General features: G+C 39.7%; 1 long non-coding RNA gene across 1 annotated transcript; it reads left to right on the top strand.

Moving 5' to 3' along the window:
* The first annotated feature begins 32 nt into the window (after positions 1–32).
* On the top strand, positions 33–25,444 carry LOC122472943. The gene is made up of 7 exons (XR_006294561.1): positions 33–536; positions 2,550–4,095; positions 8,773–9,037; positions 18,629–18,773; positions 22,153–22,615; positions 24,424–24,544; positions 25,390–25,444. It is a non-coding gene; the product is annotated as an uncharacterized LOC122472943 (long non-coding RNA).
* Positions 25,445–25,745: the final 301 nt, after the last annotated feature.

Below are 25,745 nucleotides of genomic sequence, written 5' to 3'. Positions count from 1 at the left end.
ACGGGAAATTCCTGGGCACGGGCAGCCGAGTCCAAATATGAGCATGGGAGACGAGCGAGGGAGGACCGCGGAGCGCGCCCGCCGCGGACGGGGCCCGCTGCCCGGCCTCTCCCTCCTCCTCCGAATCCTCCTCTTTCACCGCCGCCGCGAGGCCGCCGGCCGCCGAGCGCGAGCGGGAGGTGGAATCTGTCTGCCAGGGCGCATCCCTCTCCAGGGTTGAGGCCCAAGAGCGGAGCCGAGCACCCCACCCAGGTCCCACCTGAGACCCCTGAAGGGGCAGAAAAGAGAGAAACCACCACGAGGAGACCGCACAGCGAGCCAGGGACCCGCCGGAGGACGTTTAAGGGGTTTGAGGAGACTGTTGCGTTGCCCCTAATCAGTTGAGAGCTTTGGGTAACGAGGGGATGAAAAGATCTGGCAAATACTTCTCTAAGTGTGGGAGGGTGAGGCTGGAGCGGCACTGTGCATTCAGGTGAGCCATCCAGCACGCAACAAACAGGCGTTGTAATTCTTAAAACCACCCACCCGCATTCCAGGTGAGCGGTCCCTGGACACCAGGTGTGTGTGTTCCGCGGGGTGGGGGTGGGAGGGGGGGTGGAGGTTCTTAGACAAAATTACAAAGCGACTCTTCCCAAACTAGTATTTGAATACTATATATGGACTTTAGGCAAGCTACTGTGACATCAGTTTTCCTAATAGCTAAATGCTGATGTTGAGACCAGTCGGCCTTTCCTCCACCAACCTCTCTCCAGCCCTTAAACTGGTTCTGTATTTGCTGTAGCTCCTCTAAAAGGCAGTGTTGAAATGTATTCCAAAGGTGCTACTTCTGATGACCGAAATGTCAGTCCCAGATGTTTAATTACAGGCCCAAGCCAGTAAGTAGTTCCCTGACTTTTCTTTGGCACTGATAACTCCTTCAGTAATCAAGTCCAAATGACCCTTAGCTTTTTAAGACAACATAATTATGTCTTGATTACTATAATTTATTATTTTTTTTATTCACACTAACGGGACAGGCCCTGGAGATGCAGGATGTTACATGATTACTTATGCGCATCCTAAGATGCTACAGAAATGATTTATTGATGCAGAATTCTTACGGGGTAAATGTCAAACAGATTTAGAGTGGATTATTCTAATATGAACTGAAGGATGGTAATTTGTACATCACACTGCTTGTTTTAAAATGCTTTGTTTGCAAATCAGAAACTTCGAAACAAATTTAATTCCGGCAAAGAATTAAGGCCCACATGTCAAAAGCCAGTCCATTTGCAAGGGGCTCCCCTTAAATCATCTGATACTGACAAGCACAACCTCCCACGAATTACTCCTGGCAAATGGGCGGATTTCAGCCTTCATGTACTAGCAGTGATAATGGGACTAAGGGCAGATGACCTAAGTAAGCTAGGGGTAAATAAACTGCAAGACAGTAAATGAGGGATTTAAAAGACACATGGTATTATCATTCAGTTTAGCTCCCCAGAAGCTGGGCAGTGGGAAGAGGATATTCAGGAAGACTGTCGAGTATTCCCTCCCTTTCCTCTTCTTTGTATCTTTAACTGTGTATTACATAAGCATCTGTTTCTCTTACTTCCCTTACAACACCTAACATAGTTCTTTGTCCAGAGTCCAAGGAGTTGTTTAAAAAGAAAAGGAAATGAGCACAGTAATTTGTGGACTGACTGACTTACAGGAGCGCTGAGCTGAGTGTAAGGAAAAAGTTGCTTAAAAGGACTGTAATAATTAAGCCAAATGTAAAATAGTTTAGTTGGCCTTATATACAAACACCTAAACTCGTAAAGAATGCATTGTCATACAACCTAGTTCATATTAGTGTGAGTGGAGAGTGAAGTAATTGTGTCGATTCTGCCGACTTGACAGAAAAGCAGCAGCTGTTGTAAAGGCTTCGAGAAGTCTGTTGAAGAGAGGAGAAAGAGCTAAGGTTACTTGAATGCATGACAAGTGCCGGGAGCTCTGCTGGTGTTTTACACATGGTACTTTATGTAATCCCTACAAACATCTCTGAGCCTATTGTTTTTCATCCCTATTTTACAGCTAAGGAGACTGAGGCATAGATGATAAATTACGCTACTAGGAAGGGGTGAAGTAGTCTGGGGGGATCAAGCCTCATTCCAAAGTCATATCTAGTCTTTTGACTGTGCTCATCTGTCCTATTCTCCCTACATTTAAAAGAAAAAAAAAAGGCACTCAAAAACTATATTCATCGGGCTCTTGCGGTTTGAAGTAACGTGTGCCCTCAAGTTGCCTCGAGTCACAGGGGTAAAGGATACATGTGGAAATAAGACCTGAGGCTTAACCGGCTTGTCAGGTCGTCCTTTGTGGGCCTGGGACGTGGGGGCCTGTGCCTTTGATAGGCGTCAGGAACCAGAAAAGTACTACCACATTCTGACCACATTCCTATGAGCTTTGTACCTGGACGACTGAGACTTAAATCACGTGTTTCACCACGTTTTCTCTAATGTCTTTTTTATTATGATCTTAATACCAACCGCGGCAACATACTACCTTAAGCATTGTTTGCTTTTCAGACAAAGGACCCACAAGAAGAGGTGACTGCTTCCCCTGCTCCCATCCCTCCCCCTGCCCAGCGATGTGCTGGTAAATAAATGTTGAACAACCAGATCTGGAGGCGGGAGATCTCAGCTGTAACAAAACCCAGTTTATGTGGTGCCAGTGTTCCCACCGACCCACGGCAGAGCTGGGAAGAGATGCGCGCACCAGCTCTCGGGCCTGTAAGGGCCAGCCCCGGCACACCTCTGCGTCAGCTCTTTGTCAGATGCCTTCAGAATGCGGCCATAATTCAAGGTGCACAAACAACCCCAGCTCTTTCCATCCTGTTCCCACTTGCTGCCAGTTCTCTGTCTACTATCAAATGTCCCCGAGGAGAGACTCTGTCACCATTGTCCTTTTAGGGGAAAGCTCTCCTTGGAGGCTATCTCGAAGCCACTGAGCAGCCCATAGGCTGGCTACCTCTGAGCCAGGTGTCCTCTCCTACTCCATCTGTGGCTAGGATGGACGGCTCACATGCTAGACAACGTGGTCACCCATGCTGAAGAAACAGACTGCGTTGCTACCTGCTTAGGGGGTTGTGGTTGGGGTGGCCTCTTTCGAAAGGAGGCTGTAAGCACGACAGGCTTTCAAGCGGTGGTCTCTCTGACGTACTGTTCTCAGCTCTTCAGTGAGATCCTCTCGGCCGCTACACAGAGCTTTGGGACACCTTCTCCACCACGTACCCCAAGGAACATCTTGGGTAGGTGCCAACAACTGGAAACAGGAGAATGGACAGGTTAGGACTGGATAGGATTCAAAAGCCCCTCATTTAGGGGGAGAAACCCTATTAAGTTCAGTGAACATTTATCAAGTGCCGTTGTTTCAAACCAATAGTGATGATTGGAGAGTAAGGAAATCATCTCATAGGAGGATGTCATAGACGATCCAGGAGAAGGGTTTCCAGACTACACTCAATCCAAACTCCACAGATTCTGCTTTCCTAATCTGGGAGGTAGAACGGCGTGACTCAGCTCTGCCGAGAACACTTCTATATCGGTAGAAGCGTGCCCCTTGCCTCAATGTGCTGGGGTGGGAGTGGGGTCGAGGAGAACTATTCTCAACAACGTGAGGGACACAGAGTCAATGCTGACTGGCTCACGGAGACACTTGAAATCTTCTTTTACACAGTGGAAGCCATCCCTTTTGTTAATTCTGGAGATAGTTGATGTATTCCCATGATGGATGCGCTACCTGATTCTCCCAGCTTTGGGTATGTGGCTGCGCTACAACAAACAATAACTATTTTGACAAGATTTTCAATATTGTAGACCATTAAATAATCCTCTCTAGATCAGCAAAGCTGCTTGACTGTTAGCAAGATCGTATCACATAAAGTGATATATGCTACATCAACCATATGCACATACAGAAGAAAAGAGAGCAAAGGGGAAGGAGCCAGAATGAACAGTTGAAACTGCACAGGAAAATTCTGATGGGAGACTTGATTCTACTTTCATTCAGTCTCTTAGTGCTTCTTCTGTCGAGAGCATCTAACCCCACAGCGTGTGCATCCAGTGTTTACAGGTATTTTTCGAACCACGCACAACTTGCCCCTAACTGCAAACTACCTCCTTCATATGTTCAGCCAAAGCAGTTGCAATCTGATCCAGTAGTAGAGGAAATCCCGGCTGTGCTGGGCTTTCTGGGAAATGGCATGTTGCTCTCCAAAATGGTCTCCTTACAGGATTTTCTGCAGTAGTTTAACCTCTGCCTAAATTTCACTCTGCGAGCTGCCATTAGAACTTAATCTCATAATCAGATACAGCTCCACTCAGTAGTCAGGGACTTGAGCTTCGGGATCAGATAGATCTAAATTCATGCATGGCCTCCACCATTAAAGCCCATGGGACAGTAGGCAAGCTACTTAACTTTGCCTAAGCTTTGACATTCTTTTTTCTTTCTGTAGAATGAAAAAATAAAGATACCACCATGCATGACACTTAGCACAATCCCATGCTACCTATGTACCTATGTCCTTAATAAATATCAATATAATACTAATATTATTAACCTTTATCATCACCTACAACTTTCAATCACCAGAGTCACTCTTTGCCTTTAAGCTTTATCTGACATGATTTCCTGTGTCTGAAATGACTCATAGTTTCTCTGCACAGCCTAGAGTCCTACATTTGTATTCATAATCACCTCTTAAGGAAGTCAGTTCAGATTTAATAATACATTCAATGTGTGTTTTCTTCCAATACTTTTTATATTTACATCCACGTTTGCTAATAGTAAATATGTTATCAAATATGTTTTTCAGTCTTTACTTCCTCAAAGTAATCATATTAGAAGGCTGCACACACTGATGAATGATTATTCAAACTGTTTTGTGAAAACCACTTTTAGATTTGCATCAGAATACATGATGAAATTTTTAAAATATCTCCAACACAGGAAAATCATCTTCACATTCATTTATTCAAATATTTACTTATGCTTACTGTGAGCTGGGTAGAAAATAAGATAAGCTGGCAAAGTATTTAGTATGTTTTTTTAATGTTCAAAAAAAAATTTTTTTTTGGTTTAGTTTTGAGAGACGGAGGGAGAGAGAGAATGAGCGGGGGAGGGGCAGAGAGAGAGACACATACAGAATCAGAAGCAGGCTCCAGGCTCTGAGCTGTCAGCACAGAGCCTGACTCAGGGCTTGAGCTCATGGACCAAGAGATCATGACCTGAGCCGAAGTCAGACAGACGCTCAATCGACTGAACCACCCAGGCACCCCTAAAATATTTAGTATGTTAAAGTGGTAACTGCAAATAAGAGAAATAAGGCAGGGAAGGTTGCTAAAAGTGTTGGGGAAGTAACATTGAAGACGTACAAGAAAGAAGTAAGTCATGCTGGTGTGTGAGAGAGGAGGCACAGCAAGCAAAAAGTCCACACCCAAAGCACCCTGCCCTGTAGGAGGACCATCCAGGAGGCTGGCATGGGGAGAAGAGGGTGAAAGGGGACTGTGGTGAGAGCATCAAAGGTTGTGGCCCCAGAGGCAATCAGGTAAGGTCTTATGGACCATTTATAAGGACTTTGGCTTCTTCCTGGTGAGATGGGAAGCTCTGATAGGCTTTACACACCGGAGTGACATAGTCTGATTTACACTTTAACAGAGAACTTTGGCTCTTCTGTCAAGGCGTGCAGAGACAAAAGGGGAGACCAGGTGAGAGATAATGGTGATTTGGGTAGGGAAGCAGTGGACGTAGCAAAAAGGGATCAAACTGAAGATGTATTTGAAATGTGGGGCCCACAAGATTTGCTAATATACCAAATGTAAGGTTTGAAAGAAAGAAAAGAATGTCTCTAAACTTTTTTTTCTGTTTTTCCCCCCTGAGCATTACAGAATTGACATTTCATAAGATACATGTTAAGTGTGAAATGGCTTTTAGACACACAAGATAATGTTCATCTGGGTGATTAAATATGAAAGTTATATGTATAGAGGGTGGCTGGGCTGCAGATATAGAAATGATATTCAAGCCATGAGAAGTCCATAGATTTTCTTTTTAAACTGTTGGTGACTATGTAAATTGGTGTGGCCATTTGTAGAAAACAGTATGGAGAGTCCTCAAAAAATTAAAAATAGAGCTACCCTACGACCCAGGAATTGCTCTACTGGGTATTTACTCAAAAAGCACAGAAACATTAATTCAAAGGGTTACGTGCACTCTTATGTTTATTATACAATAATACACATTATACATTATACAATAGCTATAAAAGCAGCCCAAATGTCCATTGATTGATAAACAGAAAAGAAGTGGCATATTTCAGCCATAAAAAAAAAAAAGAATAAAATCTTGCCATTTGCAACAACACGGATAGAGCTAGAGAGTATAATGCTGAGTAAAATAAGTCAGAGAAAGACAAATACCATATGATTTCACTGGAATTTAAGAATCAAATGAGCAAGGGGGGAGACAAATCATAGACTCTTAACTACAGATGGTTATCAGAGTGGGGGGCGGTGGGAGTGGGATGGGGGAAAATGAGCTGGAGATAAAGAGTGCACTTATAATGATGAAAAAAATAAGTAAAATTATTTTTTTTTAAAAGGTGAGGCTAAAGAGATAGGAAAAGTATGGAGGACTGGGAGGCAAATGAAGTTTTATTTTTATTTTTTTGAGAACACATTTGTGGAAAAAGACAAAATTTAGAACCAAGCAGGATCGATGAATAACCAAATTTATTCCCTTTTTATGCTTTTAAGTGAGTAAACATAAAATATTAATGATTTTGTGACTTATAAATGAGCTCTGAAACACCCTGATAATCTCTAAATATTTGAGGAATAGTAGCAATGGAACACAGGTATATTCCACCATTGTGACCACATTAAAAAGCCATCCCTATAGGTCAAATGGCCAAACATCCAATCGTTGTGATATGTAACTGACAGCTAAATGACAAGGTCCACCAGACAGAAGGGAATGAGAACATCTCTTCAGGGTTGGGAGAGAAACCTCTCTGAGGGTTAAATATATACAAAGCTTATGGGGCACCTGGGTGGCTCAGTCGGTTAAGCATCCAACTTCAGGTCATGATCTCTCGGTTCCTGGGTTCGAGCCCCACATTGGGCTCTGTGCTGCTGACAGCTCAGAGCCTGGGATCTGCTTTGGATTCTGTGTCTCCCTCTCTATCTGCTCCTCCCCCACTTGTTTTCTGTCTTTCTCTCTCTCAAAAATAAACATTAAAAAAAATTTTTTTAATATTGTTTAATATATTGTATCAAAGTTGATTTTATATTTTTCAACACTGGTGGTCCATAAAAGTAGACAGAGAAATCAACTTCAGTTGGCAGATTGCTATTCAAACTCTGGCTATGCCATGTAATTGTTTTACAATTCACATCTCTGGGATTTAGTGACCTTGTCTTTGAAATGAAAGTAATAATGCCTGACCGGCTGCCTATCCTGCAAGATGTTGGCAGGAGTTGAATGATATGAGGGGGCTTTCAACCTACTGATGTCTAAAGGAAAAGTCATCATTGAGGCAAGGTGCATGTTTCTAAACTCACCCACTTTTGTTTCTTTGTATGAGCCACAGTTCTTCACATAGCTCAAAGATACCTCTTTGAGATTCTGTTAAAAGAGAAAGGTTCACCAAGGAAATGCATAACAGACACACACAAAATCTAGTCTAAAATTGCACAGTGAAAATCGCTTTGGAAAGCAACGGAAGCATCATACTTTCTTGTGTGGAAGAGAAACATAATGAGAACCGCAGTTTTAAAAAATTTAGTGTGTAGCAGGCTATGAGGGGAAATCAGAAGAGTAGCGCTGGGAAGGCCACCCAGGCAGGTGCAGATACCCAGATTGGAGGTAGAGTCCCTAGTCTAAGATATTAGCAATAAGACTAGAGATAAACAAGGTGTTATGGTAGGAAAAGAGTTGCCAGAAAAAAATGCAGGATACCCAGATAAGTCTGAATTCTAAATGAACACCAGATAATTTTTAGTATATCCTAAGTATTTCACGGAGCATTATTTATAGTTTATCTGAAACTCCGTTTAATTGGGAAGCCTATATTTTTCATCCTCATATTTTTCCGAGGCAGATTCTGAAATAAAATGTGTGCAATGCGACCACTGTGAAAGGGAGAGAAAGTCATCAAGAGCTAGTCCAGCTCTTTCGTGGCTCCTGAAGAGATCCATAAAGATGTCAAATAGTTCTTTACAGACCTATTGATTTACCAGCCAGGGCATGAACTTTACTAATATTGTGGCTTTATTCTATTCTCGATATTTGGGTTTTATACCATCCAGTACAATCTATATGAACGTGTGTGTGCATGCCTGCTTAACGTGTGGGTTAATCAGCAAAGAAACCACCAGCTCACAGCTGCCTGGAGAGAATTACTGAATAAGAAACATGAATCGGAGGACCCGCAGTCAGTTTGTCTATCATCCTCCACCTACATGTATGCATATACATGTACACACATATGCTCAGACAAGGACGTCCCTTTCAGTGGAGGAATAGGGGGAGTTGAAAGATTCAGAGAAGGAAGGCTTTTTGAGGTGGTAATATAGAACTGAAAGCAAGGCAGGCAGGAGCATTCGGGAGGGTGACTTTCTCTGTCTAAAAGGTCCCAACCCTTGAGATCTTATCCCCTGGGAGATGCAAGTGAAAACCCAAAATAGTGCTGCAGAGCTTTAACCTGTATCTCTCCTACATAATGATGCTGTCTGAAATCTCCTTCACCAGGTGCTAGTGTCTCACCCATGGAGGCTGAAAGGTCAAAACGACAAGGAGAAAGCAGCCTGGTTTCAACCCACTCCTTTTGTAAACAGAGGGGCAGACGAGGATTCGGAACTGATGATCACTCGTACCCAAGAACAGCCCATGGTAAAACCAGAAGGCCCACAGTGCATACGGCTGGGGAGCATTCTGGAGAAGACAGGTGGAGGAAATACTAAGGTCAGCCTTGATGATCGACCCGTGGCTTAGCGAAGGCTGCCTCGGAGCAGAAGTGAGTATTGCGAACTTTGGGATAATGGAGCTGTGGAGTAATAGAATATTGAAAAGGAAAGTCTTCTTTTGCGACTTCCCATAGTGTAATAAGTGCTTCATAAATAAATACTGTTGACTGACCCTTCAGATGGGGTTAGGTGGATAGGGGATTGTTGAAAGGGGAAGGAGAGAGGTGGTTAAGGGAGGTTTATGCATGTCTAACTCTCATGGGAAAAACCAATGGAAACTATCAAACAGAACTATCATCAACTTAGCTTTCCACAGTGGCATAAAAGGAAAAAAAAAGGGAAAAAGAAGTTCTTTCTAAATACCATTATATTCTGGTCCCAGTGGTAACAGATAATTATAACTAGAACTACAAGTAAAATTGGCTTGATTAACGAAAATATGTAATTCTTTGGCACCTAAAGCTCTGAAAACTCAAGATACTTAGTGAAAAGAAACCCCAAAAGACATTTACTATAGTGTTCGAAGTAAAAGCAAAGCATTAAAACAATAAAAACATGTTCCAAATGAATCAAATGATGCTCAGCTAATTTCATGTTACTTCACATCAATAAAGAAAAATACAACAAGAAATCTACACCTGCAGTGAGCCTATGTTATAAATATGAATGAAATAGCTCTGAACTATTTCCAACTTTGCCTCTCAAATTCCTTCGGTCTGACGGTAGAACATATTATTTCCTGTTCCCATACTCCGTGGGAAGTGGCACACCCACTTCAATCTTCGTCATTTGTTTCCTGTATCAGCATTCATGGGAAGAATTGTTTTGGTGCTGTCTACCCTAGGTTGCTCACTCAGGTCCAGAAGCCATCTGGCAATGATTCTCAAACTTTTGTGAGAATTACCTGGAGAGCCTGTCACTATCCTGGGCTCTTTCCCAGATACAGTGATTCAGCAGGTTTGGTGAAGGATACAGGAATCTGCATTTCTAATAGTACCCTAGATGATTCTAAGACAGGTGGTCCACATGTTCTTTGAGAAATTCTGGTTTAACCGGAGTAATTTTCATTTCTACCTTCCAACCGAGGAGGGTAAGTTTCAACCTCTCCTTTCTATAATGCCCATAACAGAGGTAGACAGGATTATAGGAAAATACATGAGGGCACATACAACACAGCTTTCATGACCTTTACAAAACATATATGCCCATTCATAATCCAAATAATCAGGAAATTCAAAGAATTTTCATTTTACCCCGTACTGAGGTTCATTATGAAATGAGACACTGTGGGGCGCCTGGGTGGCTCAGTCGGTTAAGCGTCTGACTTCAGCTCACGGCACCATCTCATGGTTTGTGAGTTCGAGCCCCACGGCGGGCTCTGTGCTGACAGCCCAGAGACTGGAGCCTGCTTCAGATTCTGTGTCTCCCTCTCTCTCTGCCCCTCCCCTGCTCGTGCTCTGTCTCTGTTTCTCAAAAATAAACGCTAAAAAAAAATAAAGTCTGAGACCCTTGTATTAAGAAAAAAAAAAGGAGGCACTGAAAGATTCTGAGCTGCTTCCTGAGCCATCAATGATTAAATTAAGCTCCCCAGAGTTGTAGTGCTGTGAATATTTTATTGTATTCTTTGAAAAGTGGTTATTTTTAAATCAGAATATAACTCTTAGGTAACTAAGATAACTAAATTCATCAAGACATATCTTTAAAAATTACTCCAGGTAAGTAGGAATTTTCTGTACCCATCTCTCTATTACTAGAATATGATATACCAAATTATAAGTACATATTTTTTCTGAACATAATGAAAATAGCATACTTCTCTAAACATTTCAGCTACATGAGGCAATATTTATTCTACCGATCTCCAAATATGATAAGGTTGTCTTATAACTAAATAGTATTTGAAGTACATTCAGCTGCCCTTGAGGAAAACCAGGAAAAGCAATTTTGATTTTTCCATGTTATTAAAGCATAGTGGAAAATGAAAATGGTAATTTTGTATATAATTAGACTGAGGTTTTTTTTTTTGTTACTTTTTATTTAAAAAAAATTTGGGGGGCGCCTGGGTGGCTCAGTCGGTTAAGCGTCCGACTTCGGCTCAGGTCATGATCTCGTGGTCTGGGAGTTCGAGCCCCGCGTCGGGCTCTGTGCTGACAGCTCAGAGCTTGAAGCCTGCTTTGGATTCCATGTCTACCTTTCTCTCTCTCTGCCCTTCCCCTGCTCATGCTCTCTCTCTCTCTGTCAAAAATAAATAAACATTAAAGAATAAAAATTAAAAAAAAATAAAAATAAAAAATAAATTTTTGGGGGGGGGGGGGCGCCTGGGTGGCTCAGTCGGTTAAGCGGCCGACTTGGGCTCAGGTCATGATCTCGCAGTCCATGAGTTCGAGCCCCGCATCTGGCTCTGTGCTGACAGCTCAGAGCCTGGAGCCTGTTTCAGATTCTGTGTCTCCCTCTTTCTCTGACCCTCCCCTGTTCATGCTCTCTCTCTGTCTCAAAAGTAAATACATGTTAAAAAATAATAATAATAATAAAAATAAAAAAAATTTTTTTAACATGTATTCATTTTTGAGAGTGAGAGAGACAGAGCATGAGTGGGGGAGGGGCAGAGAGAGAGGGAGACACAGAATCCCAAGCAGGCTCCAGGCTCTGAGCTGTCATCACAGGGCCCGACGCAGGGCTCAAACCCACGGACCGTGAGATCATGGCCTGAAGTCAGAGGCTGAAGTCAGAGGCTTAACCTACTGAGCCAGCCAGGCGCCCCTAGACTGAGTTTTATTGAGATATGACATACAATACTTTTTGAAACTGAGGTTTTATTTAAATGTGAAACCATGTAAAATTTACAATGACGAATAACAGAAGGGGTGGACACACAACACTCGTGGCCAGCTCTTCCAATGTGAGAAGACGATTCAGCCCACAATACTGCCCACAGAAACAATGTCTCCTGCTCACTGTCTGCTTTTCACTCTTCTCTGTTGCTCCTGGTACCTTCCAGGGAGGTACACCATACAACAGAGCCTCATTATTACCGGACGTGTATTGCATAAAATTAATTTCTAAGACTTCTATAGTTAAAAGATTAGACCAGCCTTTATGTCTGGAGTCACAGTAAGGAACATTCTAATAACACAGGACTGATTGTGGACAATCATTTTCAAGATTTACTGGCTTCCATTGGTGAAACACAACATCCCAGTCAGGCGCTGACACCACTCTAATGACCGACACTACCCTAGTTCCAGTGATAATTCTTGAACACTATATCATAGCTGAGATCTGAACCTCAATGTTATTCATATTGAGAAAAATAAATTCACACTTAGACTTTCTACCTTTTTGAAGCAGAAACACTTGAGTATAAAAAGGAAGAATTTGGGGACAAAATAGTTAGAAAAAAATAACAATAAAATGCATTTCAGAGAGATGAGAAGACTAAAAAGGTATACCATTTCAAAGTAAAATAAAATGGGAGAATACATTAGTTTCAAAAGAACAAAAACAGTTAATAGTGCAGAACAACAAAAGCTTGTTTCAGAAATGGAAGGAACCACTGAGTGGTTCAGTTAAGTGACCGACTTTGGCTCGGGTCATGGTCTCGAGGTTCGTGAGTTTCAGCCCCACATTGGGCTCTCTGCTGTCAGCATGGAACCTGCTTTGGATCCTCTGTCTCCCTCTCCCTGCCCCTTTCCTGCTCTCTCCCTCACGCAAAAATAAGCATTTTAAAACATATATATTTTTAATAAATTAAAAAAAAAAAGAGTCATTTAGAAATGAAGGAAGAGGGGTACCTGGGTGGCTCAGTCGGTTAAGCGTCCAACTTCAGCTCAGGTCATGACCTCACAGCTTGTGAGTTCGAGCCCGCGTCGGGCTCTGTGATGACAGCTCGGAGCCTGGAGCCTGCTTCGGATTCTGTCTCCCTCTCTCTCTCTGCCCCTCCTCCACCTGCACTCTGTCTCTGCCTCTCAAAAATAAATAAACATTAAAAAAAAAAAATGAAGGAAGAAGTCAAAACAGGTTTCCAAACTGCACCCAATAGGGACACACTAGAGAACTTACAATTAACGTTTATTTTAGGGTTTTGGTACATAATTTTTATCAGATTTAGGAAGTTCCCTTCTGGTTTGTTAAAAGTTACTTTTTTACAAAAAGATATATGGATGTAGAATTTTATTAGATGGTTTACTGCATCTATATGAGACGATCATATTTATTTCATGTATTCTGTTAATGTGACAAATTATATGGATTTTTCTAATGTCAGACCAGCCCCACATTCCTCCTGGATAGATCCAACTTGGTCATGGTGTATACTTACTTGTGTGTTGCAGAATTTGGTTTGCTGGCCATTTTGGTTTGGGGATTTTTGCATCTTTGTTCAGTGAAATCGGCCTAGAAATTTTCCCTTTCTGTTTTCTGCATCAAGGCTATGCTCATCATGAGTATCCCCTCCCGCACCCCCGACCTTTTTCTATTTGCTGGAATAGAGAATATGTAATTTAAAAAGGGAAGCACTGAAGAGATGATAAATTTTGAAAGGTCTCTCTTACGCATAATCACTGTTTGAATGACTACGTTGAAGAAGAGCAAAGGGACATTAAAAATAAATCACATTTTCAAGTAGTTGCTCTCATAGACCTTGATTTAGAATCCCAACAGGGATATTACATGATGGGCCTTTGACATTGTTTCGTTTCATTCTCTCCATTACACAATTATCATTGTTGTAACAATGAGGAAACTGAGTCTTACGACCACTTAAATAACTTGCTTAGGGTCATACAACTGAAGGGTCAAAGCTGAAATTGGAGCATGGGTCTCACTCCAGAGCCTGTGCTCTTGAGCACCCCTCCTTTTTTCTTTTCTTTTTGATCCCTCAATGCAGGGATCCAGTGTTTTGGAAGACTTTTCACACACCTGCTGACAGTAATAACCCACAGGTCTGCAGCCAAAATAAACACAGCTCTTTTCCAAAGTGCTGAAATTACAGAAAGTCTAAAATGCCTGAGCTTTGTTGCCAAAGGTTGGTAACGATTCAAAATATGCTAATAGGGGAGATCAAATTAAGAAAATAGACTATAAGCAATTATGGGAATCCTAATTAAGGTAAACATTTTAAATATATGCAATAAATGTTCATGGAGAAGTTTTGTAAAATACGTATGTAATCGAACACATTGGGCTTCACTGCTAAATTTTGGAGTATCTCCCTCCAATTGCATATATTTAGTATATGCCTTTCACGCTAGACACAGTTTTTCATTTCTAACAATTCTGATATAGAAACTCATTTTAGAAGCAAAGGTGTCTAAAAAAAAAAATTACTGACAAAGTTACAAAAGAAAAGATTGCTATCTGCATGGAAGTCCAGTTTCGGCCAGAGGACCGATGTTTGCTTACCTGGGGGAACTACCAATTGTGAGCATGACATTTTCTCTCTGCTTGAAGTTTTTTGGATCATGGTGGTGGTAGGAATTAGAACCATGCTCTGAATGGGGACTAACCGGTTTCTTTGCTGTCCCTTTCCAGAGACAAGTCTACTTCTCATTTATTCTGACTCCGCCTACCTTTATGCCAGGGTCTTCTATCAGATTTCATATCTTGGGTGTTATTTTTATTGTTTTCTTTCTTAGTGCCAGAGAAAATGATGCCTCTTCCAAATAATAGTATCTTAGATGAAATATAGTATATTTGAAATAACGTACATCAATTTAAGCAGCCTACAGACAATATTTTCCATACCGTATGTATTCTCCAAAGACATTATTTTAGTGATTACCCAGGATTCCATATTATAATCCATAATCCATTGTTCTCATTTTTGTAGAATTCAATTGCTTCTCATTTTTCACAGTATAAGGCTGTGATGAATATCATTTCATGTATCTTCATGTCATTTCTGATCATTTCTTCAGACCAAACTCCTAAATTAAAGCATAAGGTCTAAGGTATGAAGATTAAGACATTTTTTAATGTATTGCCAAATTGACCTATAAAAATCCTCATCACTTTACATAACTACCAGCATTTATATAAGGGACCTATTTCCCCTAAACTTAAATAATATCTGTCAAATTTCTTATGTAATAAAAAACTTTCTCAATTGTTCATTAATTCGTATTTATTTCTGTGGCTGGATGTTTCACATTAGTTGCTCATTTACAGCTCCTCATTTGTGGATCATCTCCAAATGTCATTTGGCTATTTTTCTATCAGGATGTTAGTCTTTTATGTTAGAATGATTTTTATTTGTAGAATGCTATTGCACTGTTGGTGGGAATGCAAACTGGTGCAGCCACTCTGGAAAACAGTGTGGAGGTTCCTCAAAAAATTAAAAATAGACCTACCCTATGACCTGCAATAGCACTGCTAGGAATTTACCCAAGGGATACAGGAGTACTGATGCACAGGGGCACTTGTACCCCAATGTTTATAGCAGCACTTTCAACAATAGCCAAATTATGGAAAGAGCCTAAATATCCATCAACTGATGAATGGATAAAGAAATTGTGGTTTATAGACACAATGGAGTACTACGTGGCAATGAGAAAGAATGAAATATGGCCCTTTGTAGCAACGTGGATGGAACTGGAGAGTGTGATGCTAAGTGAAATAAGCCATACCGAGAAAGACAGATACCATGTTTTCACTCTTATGTGGATCCTGAGAAACTTAACAGAAGTCTATGGGGGAGGGGAAGAAAAAAAAAAAAAAGAGGTTAGAGAGGGAGAGAGCCAAAGTATAAGAGACTCTTAAAAACTGAGAATAAACTGAGGGCTGATGGGGGGTGGGAGGGAGGGGAGGGTGGGTGATGGGTATTGAGGAGGGCACCTGTTGGGATGAGCACTGGGTGTGGTATGGAAACCAATTTGACAATACATTTCATATTTTAAAAAAACATTTAAAAAAAAGAATTGTTACTGCAAATCATATATGCTGCTGTCTTCCCATTTGCTTGTTTTTAAATTTCTTAGAATTTTTAGATGTACTGATCATTTTTGTTTCAATATAACCATATGTAGCATTTTTCTTTCCGATTTCTTTCTTTGTTTCTGTGCTAAACCCTACATCAAATGTTTTCCTCTAAATTTTCTTTTATGACTATTGCTCAACTCTTCATTCCTCCTGGAAATTATCTAGGTATGTGTAAAGGACCAGAAACAAGTAAAAACTGCACAAGGCTCTTACTAATGTAAATTGATGATATGATCTAATGTGAAAATAGAACGAGGGTGAATTCAGATTCAGGAAAAAGTCTAATCTGCCCCCTCAATCCATTTTCTGCTACAATCTATTTTCTTCCCTAAACCAGATGACTCTGTTTGCATAATGATACTATTCATGTTCCCATTGTTTACAGCTAATTGCTTATAACAGTGCTCCCCAGAATTTTTTTTTTTTTTTTTTTACTTCATGGCATAGAAAGAAAAGGAAAAGCATTGTACAGTGCACAGTTAAATGGGAGAGGCTACATAACAGCTGCCAGAGTTAAGGAGGCCTTGAGCTCCACCACTCGAATGGCACGTTAGCACATCTGTAACCTGTGGCATAACACTTGAGAAGGTTTGTTACGGAAGGGCTCGGCTACTTAGGTTCCTCTGATAAGATTTCCTTCTCTGCTGATATGTTGCTAGGCTTCTGTAAAATAGATGCTGGTAGTGAAGTAGAGAAGCCCAACTATGACTGTCAAATAAAAAAGAAAGCCCTGGGGCGCCTGGGTGGCTCAGTCGGTTAAGCGTCCGACTTTAACTCAGGTCACGATCTCGCGGTCCGTGAGTTCGAGCCCTGCGTCGGGCTCTGGGCTGACGGCTCATAGCCTGGAGCCTGTTTCAGATTCTGTGTCTCCCTCTCTCTGACCCTCCCCCGTTCATGCTCTGTCTCTGTCTCAAAAATAAATAAATGTTAAAAAATAAAATAAAAATAAATAAAAAAGAAAGCCCTGAACAAAATAAGCATCGGGAAACTATCCTCCTGCCCTTTTGTTCTGGACTTTGCCATGGCAAGGAGAGGATACTATACGTGAAGAAGATAACACAATACTTTTTGTGTTATTGGGGCATATGAAACTTGCAGGACTCAAAGACCCTGGCATTAGTTACATTAAGGTTCTTAGTCTCTTAATTTTATTGAAGGATCTACTTTTCCTGATTTTTAAAGTCACCTTAAAAAAACTTTTTAATGAAAAAAAAAGTCACATTTATCATACAATGCTTTTTAAAAAAATATATAATTTATTGTCAAATTGGCTAACAGTGTGTAAAGTGTGCTCTTGGTTGTCGGAATTCCCATGGTTCATCACTTACATACAACACCCAGTGCTCATCCCAACAAGTGCCCCCCTCAATGCCCATCACCCATTTCCCCTCTCTCACTCCTCCATCGACCCTCAGTTTGTTCTCTGTAGTTAAGAGTCTCTTATGGTTAACCCCCTTCCCTCTCCGTTTGTAACTATTTTTTTCCCCTTCCCTTCCCCCCATGGTCTTCTGTTAAGTTCCTCAAGTTCCACATATGAGTGAAAACATTATCATACACTGAATTCTTATATACCAAAGTGTCCTCATAACTCAAGTATTCATTGACCATGCAATCTGTTATTGATGTTGAGTCATAACATAAAATACTCTTTCTTAAAAGTAAGGGCCTCTTTTCATATCTTTCTCTGCTTTACAGTATCATCTATGTTAATGCCTGTGTTTGCCAGTGTCTTCCAGACTGTCATTCAAAAATACAATGCAAGTGCAATGAAAATTCATTACAAAGTGAGCTAGCAAATCTCACAAAATATGTCAGATCTCATGAAGTTGATAAAGATGATGGAGAACTGTTCAAATCATGAGCAGAGCTAAGAATGTGTCAGTGCAGCTTGCAATCAAAGGGCAGAAGCCAAGGCCAAAAGGGCAACGACACAAGAAGTGTATAAAGGGATGGTCTGATTAGAAAGAAACCCTTACAAAAATGAAGTCTAGGATATTTTTGAAAAACGATTCAATTAAGGAGGAGAAATCAAACATGAAATGAAAATTAGCATTTCATGTTTCAAATAATTTTGTCAAGAAAAATGCCAAAAGTTATTTCTAAAAGTTAAAATATTTAGAAGTTAACTTCATTCTATAGAAAATAAGTTTATTTTTATATTTTTAGCAAAATATTTCAAGTTAGTTTTAGTAAAACTAGTTCTTATAAAAATTTGATCCTTGATTTAAGTGGATTTAATGTAAGTGACCTTCTGGTACCAGTTATACTCGATAATTATCTGTTTCAAGGTATTAATTGTCTACTCCTATATTTGTGTTACAGTGTTAACACAGATTTAATTTGCTTTCATATCTGATAGGGCCAGTCTCTGCTTTTCAATCATATTTTAACTTTAAAAACTTACTCTTTTTTGTTTATCCTTTTAGCTGATATCATAGAAATTCATTTAAAAGCCCTAGAAATTAATTTAAATCTATTGGAATCTTTATTGGAATTCATTAAACCTCTTTACTAATTTAGTTAGAATTAGATAGTGTATTTGCTATTTTCAGCATTTCTATCAAGGAAGAATGATACATATCTCCATTTATTTGTTTTCCTTGATCCCTTTTAGGAAAGTTTTCCTCACATAGGTCTTATATATTTCTTGTTGAATTTATTCACAGGTGATATCAGTTTACCTATCTATTAAATCACCATCGAAAAAAGAATATCTCTATTGAACCAAGGCACCAATCACAAGAGTGAGATTACTTTTCTTTAAAGAACACAAGTGATTTTCAAGGACAGGGGCAATAAGGAAGGGATAAGGTAAGAACTTATTTCCAGCAATAGAATGGAACAAGACAGACTGAATAAACCTCTCATTATAAAATATCTTTTAGAGGCACCTGGGTGGCTCAGTTGGTTAAGCGTCTAACTTTGGCTAGGTCATGATCTCGCAGTTCTTGAGTTCCAACCCCACGATGGGCTCTATGCTGACTGCTCGGAGCCTGGAGCCTGGCTTGGATTCTGTGTCTCCCTGTCTCTCTCTGCCCCTCCCCTGCTCGCACTCTGCGGGTCTCTCTCAAAAATAAATAAACACTAAATAAATAAATTAAATTAAATTAAATTAAATAAATAAACATTAAAAAAAAACATCTTTTATACTGGATTAAACATGAAAAACATCCCTTTAAGTCAATTACTGATCTGGCAATAGTGTAAGGGAAATTCTTCGAGGCCCATAGCAAAACAAAAGCAGAAAATCAAAGATTTGATCAAGTATGGGAGGCAGTTATGGCCCAAAGAATATCTGTTGATGTCTGGTCACCTAGTTTTTAACAGCAGGATATACATTCTTCGCAAGTTCACACAGAACATTCCTCAGGATAGACCAAATGCTAGGTCATAAAATAAGCTTTAAAAAGTTTAAAGGGACTGAAATCAAACAGAATATGTTACCCAATCACATGGAATGAGATTAGAATCAGTAACCGAAAGAAATACGAGGAATTCACAAATATGTGTAAGTGAAATAAGCTTCTAAATAACCAATGGGTCCAAAAAGAAACCAAAAGGAAATTAGAATACTTTGAGATGAATCAAAATGCACACCCAATATACCAAAACTTATGAGATGCAGCTAACACAGTACTTAAAATTGACAGCTGTAAATGCCCATGCTAAAAAAAAAAGAAAGAAAAGATTTCAAATCAATAACCAAAACTACACTGGAAAAAGAAGAGCAAAATAAACCCAAAGCAAGCAGAAGGAAAGAAATAAAAGACTAGGTGGAAAGACATGGAGAATAGAAAAATAATAGACAACATCAACAAAACCAAAAGTTGATTCTTTGAAAATATCAACACGTCAAACTTGTAGCTAGACTGACCAAGAAAAAAGGAGAAAAGACTCAAATGATTAAAATCAGTAAAGAGGGGGCATTACTACTAACATTACAGAAATAAAGATTATAAGGGAATGCTATGAACAACTCTATATACACCAAGAAATTGAATAGATGAAATGTAAAAATTCCTAGGACATAAGCCACTAAAACTAACCTAAGAAGAAAGAGAAATTTTTAATAGACCTATATTAAGTGAAAACATTGACTTAGTAATCAAAAAACTACCTATGAGGGCCAGGCCTAATGACATCAATGGTGAATTCTACCAAACATTTAAAATATGAAATCTTTCCACTTGCCATGACATGGATGGAGCTAGAGAGTATTATTCTAAGCATAATGCTAAGTGAAATAAGTTAGAGAAAGGCAAATCCCATATGATTTCATTCATATGGGGAACTTAAGAAACAAAACAAATGAGCAAATGGGGGGACCAGGCATAAACCATTTCCTCATCAGAATTTCTCAAATGTCACAGTAAAAAAGAAAGAAAGTTATTTCAAGAATATGTAAGCGAAAAATCTTAATCAGGAAATGCAAATTAACCTCACAAAGGGCTCCTTTATACCCAGGATTGTCAACCTTGAATGTGCCATCAGGATCACCTGAAGGATTTGTGAAAACACAGATTACTAGGCCCCAACTCCAAAGTTTCCGATTCAACAAATCTAGGTGGGGCCCAATAATTTGCTTGGAATAACAAGTTCCCATTCAATGCTGCTAACTTGAGAAATACACCTTTTGAGCATTACTGACCTAGAGAAACTTGAATGTCTGCAGCAGGAAATATGTTCAAGCATGAATGTTCACAGCTACCTTAATTATAATAGTAAAAAACTGAAAACAATCTCAGAGATACTTGAATAAATTGTGGCATATTTCACAACAGAATACTACACAGCCACAACAATTAATGAGAGCTACGTGCATCTGTACAGATGAATCTCAATGACGATGTTGAACAAAAAGTCAGTGAAGTAAGTATGCATCTGATTCTATTCAGAGAGGTCAAAAGCAGTAACAAACAACATAGTATTTAGAGATTCATACATATGTGGCAAAATTATAATGAAAAATAAAGAATTATTAACACACAATTCAGAATAATGGTTATCTGGGTGTCAGAAAGGAAAGAGAAGCATCAGGCAAAGGCAGAGATGTGCTTCCAAGTTAATATTCTAGATCTTAAAATGATGCTATGCTTCAAAATATAAATAAAGTATAAACTTTCAATAGATTCTTACAGGTGTAAATTATTTCATAAGTAAAAAAGGAGGCAATGACCAGCAACGTCCCACAATGCTAAGAGTTCAAGAAAGATGAAGCTATAGAAACAACTCTTGAATTTGGCAAAAGGAAGTTTTTTGGTGCTCTGGAGGAGCAGTTTCAGAGGAATGATGAGGACTGAGAAGCCAAAATAGAGCAGACTACAAGAAACTACACCACAAGCAACTGCCGAAAACAGTAAGAGGAGTGCAAATCAAGTATTTCAGAAATGTACCTAGAAGGAATAACTTCTAGCTAGAAATAATCAGAAACGCTTCCTGGAGGAGACATTTGTATCACATTTTACAGGATGGGCAAGGTTTGGGTCTATGGAAACCGGAAATGAGGATGTCTCAAGCAAAACAAACGATATAACAGTACCAGTAAAAGTGGAATCAAGCGACAGTTACTGTGCCCAGGAAAGACAGCAGTGCAATTTAGCTGGAGCCTACTGGCAGTCAAAGTGGGATTTAGCTAGAAAGGAACAGGCCGGTCTAGACCTGCACTGTAACCATGGTCGACACTGGCTACACATGGCTACTGAGGATTTAAAATACGGCTACTAGAGCTGAAGAACTGAAGTTTTCATCTGAATTAACGTAAACTTAAAAAGGGATACCTGATTCAGTTATAGGAAAACGTTTTACGGAAGTTTGGAAGAACCTGCCTATGTGAATCTACTTTTTCCAACTGTAAAGGTTACAAAATCTAAATATAGATCAAGTGTCTTCAGTGAAAATGTAGTATCTGAATTGAGATGGGCTGTTAATAAGGTGACCAACTGTGTAAGTTTTAGCACTGTAAGTCCTACAACACAGGGTCATGCTAGCTGTAAGTGTAATATATATAGTAAAACCTCGGATTGTGACTAACTTGTTCTGCAAGTGTTCTGCAAGACGAGCAAACATTTCTAATAAATTTTAACTTGATAAGGGAGCAAGGTCTTGCAATACGAGTAGTCCATTACTCCAAATATCACATGATCACTACTGAGCCAGTGGTTCTTCTTTCTCTCTGTCTCTCTCACTGCAGGATTGTGGGTGATAGTCTCCGATGCTCAGATGCTTGGTCTCAGGCCACGGTGACCACCAATGAACTGATGGATCTGCATCTCGAGCAACAGCAAGATATTATGGAGGAGGTCTTGTCTGCAGAGGAGAAAAAGGCGGAGGAAACTCTCACCTCAAATGAGATCAGGGAGATGTGTAAAATGTGGGAAACAGTGCAATTCTGTAGAAAAGCACCACCTGAATAAGGCTGTAGTAATGAGAGCAATGAACGTTTAACGACAATGTAGTATCACATTTCCACGAAATCCTCAAAAGGAGGCAAAAGCAAGTGTCACTCAATAGGTTCCTTGTTAAAGCTGTACCAAAAGAAAAAGATTCCATTGAGCCAAAAGACAGCAGTGATTCCGTTAGTGATAGTGAAAGTCGTCCTACACAATAACTCCCCTCTCTTGTCTCCCTCACACCAGCCATGAAGGTTTTCAAAGGTAAGTGCAGGTTATTTTTTTTTTATTTTATATTTTATTATTTTCTATTATATTACAGTATTGTAATCATTTTTATGTGAATATTTTTAGGTTGTGGAACTAATCATCTGAGTTTCCTTTTTTTTTTTTTAATGTCTATTTATTTTTTTAAGACAGAGAGAGATAGAGTACGAGCAGGGAAGGGAAGAGAGAGAGGGAGGCACAGAATCTGAAGCAGGCTCCGGGCTCCGAGCTGTCAGCACAGAGCCCGATGAGGGGTTCAAACCCATGAACTGTGAGATCATGACCTGAGCTGAAGTCGGATGCTTAACCTACCAACTGAACTACCCAGGTGCCCCTCCATTTTTTCTTATGGGGAAATTTGCTTTGATATACAAGTGCTTTGGCTTACAAGTGTATTTTCGGAACGAATTATGCTCACAAACTAAGATTTTACTGTATTCTAGGTTTTAAAGCATATAAAGTAGCTCAATACAATTTTTGATTACATGTTGAGATGATAATATACTGAGTATATATGGTTAAATAAAATCTATTAAAGTTAACTTTACCTGTCTTTACCTATTTTTTCCTTTTTTTAACTTGGCCATCAGAAAAATTTTAAATTACACATGGTTAACATTATATCTCTATTGGACAAGCACTGGTCTAAATAAAGGCAGGTCTTGAATACCAACTTGAACTTGGCTATTATTCAGTTCAAAATAAAAAGCTACTAAGATCTCAAAATGTCCACATTAGTAGCCTTTGTGTGGGGAGCTGTAAAAGGAAGTTTTGCAGCACTCGGAAATACAAAAATAAGACTGCCTCTTAAAAGTTAAAATTTTAGGGGCGCCTGGGTGGCTCAGTCGGTTGAGTGTCCGACTTCAGTCGGGTCATGATCTCACAGTTCGTGCGTCGGGGTCTGTGCTGACAGCTCAGAGCCTGGAGCCTGCTTCAGATTCTGTGTATCCTTCTCTCTCTCTCTCAAAAATAAATAAACATTAAAAAAAAAAGTTAAAAATTTTAGGGGAGCTCAGTTAGTTGAACATTTGACTATTGGTTTTGGCTCAGGTCATCTCACAGTTTTTCAGTTCAAACCTTGTGCTGACAGTATGGAATCTGTGTGGGAGTCTCTCTCTGCCCCTTTTCCCACTCCCTCAAAATAAATAACTCTAAAAAGAAGTTAAGGGGCCCCTGGGCAGCTCAGTCAGTTGAGCGTCGACTTCGGCTCAGGTCGTGATCTCACGGTTGGTGAGTTCGAGCCCCGCGTCGGGCTCTGTGCTGACAGCTCAGAGCCTGGAGCCCCCTTCGGATTCTGTGTCTCCCTCTTTCTCTGCCCCTCCCCAGCTCACACTCTGTCTCTGTCTCTCTCAAAAATAAATGGTAAAAAAAAATTTTTTTTTAAAGAAGTTAAAATTTTGGGGGCACCTGGGTGGCTCAGTCTATTAAGTGTTAACGACTCTTGATTTTGACTCAGGTCATCTCACAGCCGTGAGAATGAGTCCTACTATCAGGCTCCACTCTGGGCATGGAGCCTGCTTAAGACTCTCTCTCCCTCTCCCTTTGCCCCAATCCCACTCACATTCTCATTCTTTCAAAAAAATACATACGTACATAAAAATTTTTTAAGTTAAAATTTTAAATTAATTCAACAGATCAAGGCACAAATGAAGTTGCAAAAAACACGGTTCCAGACCTGCAAGACCTGACTTGTTAATACATAGCTTCAAGTAAATTTCTAGCCTTGGGTTGGCAAACCACTCACTTATGAACAGTTCTATTTAAAAGCCAACTTTTGTAATTGTTCTTTCTTTTGACAATCATAGGTTTCTAGATCTACTCAACATCTCATTTTTCTATGATCCAGGAAAATTTCTAATCAGTTATCAGAGAATCATAGAGAACGCCAGAACGTTATGTCAAGTAACAATTATGTATTTTAGAAAGGTAAGATTCTCAGACAATCCCCTCTTGCCCTTCCTCTAACAATGTCCTACATTTGAGAAGTCAGAGGATTATTTTGATTAGCTGCTACAGTTCTGAGACATCTTATCTAGCACCCTTGATTGGCCTCTTGTTCCCCACTCTGGTAACCCATAATTTAGGGAATGTCACCACCATCTAACCAGTTGCCCAAGTCAGATATGTGATAGTCATACTAAATTTCCACTTTCACCCCAAAGACCTTGTTACATTCCACCGTCTTAATTTGTTTCAAATCTTCCTTAATACTTCACCCCCTCCCAACCACATCATTAAATATGGCAGAATTGGCATTGAACTAAATTTCTATGGATTCTCTCTCTCATTCTCTGGGTCATCTAATTTACTTTCATGGTTTTAATTCCCAAATTGTATCTCTAGCTCAGATCTTTCTCAAAATACAACGGAATTAGAAATCCAGTCACCTGCTAGGAATATCCACCTGAATATTCCATAGGCATCCCAATCTCAAAATGTCCAAAAATTCAATTACCATCTTTTCCATCCAGTTTGTTACTTATCATCTGTTCTCTAAATGTTGTAATTGTTAGAATCCCCACACTAGAAAACTGAACATCAGTTTCTCTCCCAATATTGAATCAAGTCCTTCCCATTTCTTATTCGTTAAATCCTTTCTCCATTTTTCATCATAACAAATCCTTACCTGAATTCCCTTTAACCAACATCCAAACTTCATAATGTGACCTACAAGGTCTTCCATGGTCTTATCATGGTCTACTTTTATATTCAGTTTATACATGCAGTAGGTTTATCTTATCAATCTTTTTTCATGTGCTTTCTATGCCTAGATAACCTTTTCAATTTAAGGAGCATGTGCAGGCTTCCAATGTCCACCCACTCATAGAAAAAAAGGGGAGTCTAAGTACATGGGTTCTATTGGTTTTAAAATCTAAGAATCAACAAAATGAATCTATCCTGCTGCCCCTAGTAGAGGTTCTCGGGTGTAATCAGGATGTATTTCTGTTTATGAAGTTCCTCCAAGGAGGCTTAGAGGCAGTAGTAGCTAGTGCTGCTTACTGGACCAAGAGGATGAGCATCCTGGATATTCAGATTCTTTAAACCACAACTTTTGGTTTCTAATTATTTTCAGTTCTTAAGTACCTGTTCCTCAGCATCCTTTCCAAAAGAGTGGCTGCCCAAATTC

This window comes from Prionailurus bengalensis, chromosome B4, assembly GCF_016509475.1.
Source record: "Prionailurus bengalensis isolate Pbe53 chromosome B4, Fcat_Pben_1.1_paternal_pri, whole genome shotgun sequence".
Classification (NCBI taxonomy): domain Eukaryota; kingdom Metazoa; phylum Chordata; class Mammalia; order Carnivora; family Felidae; genus Prionailurus; species Prionailurus bengalensis.
This window is presented reverse-complemented; position numbering and strand designations above follow the sequence as displayed.